The sequence below is a fragment of the Hypomesus nipponensis genome, chromosome 27, assembly GCF_054491055.1.
Source record: "Hypomesus nipponensis isolate SF chromosome 27, ASM5449105v1, whole genome shotgun sequence".
NCBI lineage: Eukaryota > Metazoa > Chordata > Actinopteri > Osmeriformes > Osmeridae > Hypomesus > Hypomesus nipponensis.
The window spans coordinates 11632047-11636309 of record NC_140387.1 but is presented as its reverse complement, the minus strand read 5'-3'; the positions used below and the strand labels follow the sequence as shown (position 1 = coordinate 11636309).

The 4263-nt window shown below is 54.9% G+C and overlaps 1 pseudogene; it reads left to right on the top strand.

Moving 5' to 3' along the window:
* Nucleotides 1-1313: 1313 nt before the first annotated feature.
* On the top strand, nt 1314-4018 carry LOC146220811 (uncharacterized; annotated as a pseudogene).
* Nucleotides 4019-4263: the final 245 nt, after the last annotated feature.

Here is a 4263-nt window from a genome sequence, read left to right as displayed (position 1 = left end):
GATTCGCATCCCAGCCGCTTCACATTCGGTTGTGAACCGCTCCAGTGAGAGCTGAAGGTCGCGGGCTGATGAAGCCAACAGGACCACAACATCTGCAAAAAGCAGCGACCCGATCCTGAGGTCACCAAACCGGACCCCCTCAACACCCTGGCTACGCCTAGAAATTCTGTCCATATAGGTAATTAACAGAATCGGTGACATAGGGCAGCCCTGGCGGAGTCCAACCTCACCGGAAACAAGTTCGACTTACTACCGGCAATGCGGACCAAACTCTGGCACCGGTTGTACAGGGACCGGACAGCCCCGATCAGGGAATCCGGTACCCCATACTCTCGGAGCACCCCCCACATGAGCCCCCAAGGGACACGGTCGAACGCCTTTTCCAGATCCACAAAACATGTGTAGACTGGTTGGGCGAACTCCCATGTACCCTCCAGGACTCCGCGGAGGGTATAGAGCTGGTCCACTGTTCCACGGCCAGGATGAAAACCACATTGCTCCTCCTGAATCCGAGGTTCGACAATCCGACGGATCCTCCTCTCCAGGACCCCTGAATAGACTTTCCCAGGGAGGCTGAGGAGTGTGATCCCCCTAAAGTTGGAGCGCACCCTCCGGTCCCCCTTTTTAAAGAGGGGAACCACCACCCCGGTCTGCCAGTCCAGAGGCAGAGTCGTGTCAACCAAGACAGCCCTACAACATCCAGAGCCTTAAGGAACTCCGGGCGGACCTCATCCACCCCAGGGGCCCTGCCACCGCGGAGCTTTTTAACTACCTCGGTGACCTCCGCCCCAGAGATAGAAGGGCCCCCCCCGATGTCCCCAGACTCTGCCTCCACGTCGGAAAGCGTGTTGGTGGAATTAAGGAGGTCTTCAAAGTATTCCTTCCACCGACCCAGGACGTCCCCTGTCGAGGTCAGCAGCGCACCATCCCCACCGTATACAGTGTTGACAGAGCACTGCTTCCCCCTCCTGAGCCGCCGGATGGTGGTCCAGAGCCTTCTCCATGGCCTCGCCGAACTCCTCCCATGCCCGGGTTTTTGCCTCCGCGACCGCCAAAGCCGCATACCGCTTGGCCTGCCAGTACACATCAGCTGCCTCAGGAGTCCTACCAGCCAATAAAGTCAGATAGGCCTCCTTCTTCAGCTTGACGGTATCCCTCACCTCCGGAGTCCACCACCGGGTCCGAGGGTTACCGCTGCGACATGCACCACTTCAACAATGGAGGCCCGGAACATGGCCCATTCGGACTCAATGTCCCCGGCTCCCCCCGAGACATGATCGAAGCTCTCCCGGAGGTGGGAGTTGGCATGTCGCATGTCGTTGGCATTCGCATGTGAGACCTGGAGGGGCATGTCGCTTCCAGGAGGGTTATTTGCAAAAATTTCAATGAAAGTGTGTGCTCCTATGGCAATTGTAATTTTGTTCATGTCTGCAGCGGCTGTCAGAAAGCCCATCCGTGGTCTGTGTGCCCACGTCGGGCCCGCCTTCAGCCAGGGCGTCGGGGTGGCCTGAACTAACGGCCGGGCACCCCTCCACTCCAATAAATGTATCTGCACTGGTTTTCGAACTCTCGTCTCATCCCGATTCCGTGTTCGTCAATCACCTGCTCACTGGGCTGACTCAAGGGTTCAGGGTGGGGGTTTCATGTCCTTTGTCCTCTTCGCTTGTTTTAGGCAACCTCCAGTTAGAGCTGCGGGAGCATGCCGTCGTTTCCCAGCTGCTGGCCAGAGAGTGCAGTAAGCACTACGTGATAGGCCCGTTCGACTCGTTCCAACTGTTTCGTAGCAGTCCCCTCGGCGTTGCTACGCGGAAGTATTCTGGCAAAAAACGTCTGATCTTGGACCTTTCTGCTCCGCGCTCCGTTCCGGTTCCCGGCGTAAACGGGCTTGTTCCCCTCGAGCCTTTCTCGGTTCACTATGCCACCATGGACCACGCCATCAAGCTCGTAAAGTTGGCAGGGCCCGGTGCCTGGCTTTCCAAAGCCGATATCACAGACTCGTTCAAGATTGTCCCCGTTCACCCGTCTCAGTGGCACTTGCTCGGGATGAAATGGGAGAATCAATTTTATTTTGCCGTGCGCCTCCCGTTTGGAAGCAGGAGCAGCCCTTCCATCTTCAATAGGGTTTTCGAGGCCCTTTGTTGGGTCCGGGTCCCCGCGTTGCTGCACCTCTTAGACGACTTTCTCTTGGTAGATCCTCCGTCCGGTGCTTCCCTTCTGCTGTTAAAAAACCTGTTCCGCGGACTGGGCATCTCCCTTTCCGACGAGAAAACTCTCGGGCTGGCCACTCGCCTCAAGTTCCTGGGCATCACGCTGGACACGGTCGAGATGAAGGCTTCTCTGCCGGCTGAGAAGCTCGAGCGTGCATGCAGCATGGCCCGGTCGCTCTTGGCATCTTCTGTCATGAGCGGCAGCTGCTGTCTCTCCTAGGGCATTTGAATTTCGCTATGCACGTGATTCCCCAGGGCCGCTCGTTCATCTCCCGGTTGCTCGTCTTGGCTTCTTCGGTGTCTGGTTTGCTTGATCATGTTCGCTTGGACAATGGTTGCCGGTTCGACTTATCGTTCTGGTTGCAGTTGCTCGAGGGCTGGAACGGCGTGTCGTTCTTTTACGACGACGTGGTTCGGTCTTCGGACTCTCTGTGTTTTTTTACCAACGCCGATCCGTCCGTTGGTTTTGGGGGGTTCTATCAGGAGCAGTGGTTCGCCAGCCCCTGGCCCCGAGACTTCGCTGCGCCCGGTGCTTCCTCAGCCTTGTATGAAATCTACCCCGTCGCGGTTGCTTGTTACCTATGGGGCCAGTCGTGGCGTCGTAAGCGGATAGCTGTCTTATGCGACAATCAGGCCGTGGTGAGCATCATAAACAAGGGTCGCTCAAACTGCCCACTCATCATGCCATTCATGAGACGCATCACATGGCTCTCCGTCTTTCACAATTTCATTCTCACCGCACGTCACGTGCTGGGCCACGATAACGTGATAGCAGATTCCCTGTCCCGTTTCAATTTTCAGGTGTTCAGGGATCTGTGCCCGTACGCCAGCCAGAGGCCCTTGGCCGTCCCCCCCCTCGCGTCTCTGGTCCTAGATTAGACGAGCACTCCCTGCAGGCATACTTAGAGGTAGCTAAAGGTTACATGAGGAAGGTATTGGCTGCTTCCACCCTTAGATCTTATGATTTTGCCTGGAGAACGTAAGCCATGTTCTGTCTGTCCCTCTGGTACCCGTTGTGTTAATGTGGTATGTGCTTTCGTGTGTCACTCCACTGATGTTCGCCACTTCCAGCCACGATATATTAAAGGTTTGGTCCTGGGTATTCAATTCAATGCCAGATGCCTTGATCCTTCGTTCCCAAGCCTTTTCACCAACCCAGCAGTCAAACTGCTGTTCAAGGGCAACTTTTCCCCCCTAAGGCGGATGATAGACTCCCTTTCACTCTGTCTATTCTGCACGCTATGCTCTCCATGCTCAGACACGGCTGCTTTACCTCCTACATCGATTCCCTCTTGGAATGTATGTTTTTAATGGCTTTCTATGGGTTTTTACGGTGCGGCGAATTCACAACTTGGTCTAACGTGTTTAATCCTGCCACTGATGTGTGTTTTTCTTACTTAACATTTCACCCTGACTTCTTCAATCCGCATCTCAAAAATTCCAAAACCGGAGGCTCTTGCACTATCAAAACGGGGGGTCTTTGCTGTCCTTTCCTATCTATGCTAAGATACGTAAAGAAGAGGTCCCATTCCAGTCCATTCTCCCCCCTCTTCATAACCCCTACCAATAATTCCATGTTGCAATCCTGGTTCGGCTACCATCTAGCTCAGGTCGTAGCCAAATGCAACCTTCCCCCTCAACGGTATTCTGGCCATTCATTCCAAATAGGCGCAGCGACGTCCGCTGCCTTGCAAGGGGTGTCCACTGCGTCTTTGCAGCAGCTGGGCCGCTGGTCTTCATCAGCGTACTCTTCCTATGTCCGTCCTGATTCAGCTGCCATCCTCGAGGCCCAAAGATCTCTACGGCCCTAACGGCTCTCGGTGAGTACTTGCAAATAACTGGTGGTTGGTGTTGTTACCGTGTCTTGTGTTAAACTGTTTCGTGGTTACAGGCTCGATGCAAACATTGCCTGCGAATACAGCGACTTGTTTCTGTATGTAAACAGATGGTCCCTGGTCCCTGCTCTCTGGCTATCACAAGTCACGAGGACGTCGGTCCTCCAGCCAACAAAGGCTCATATGCACCTCAGCCGGCAAAGGCTTCTCACACACTCATG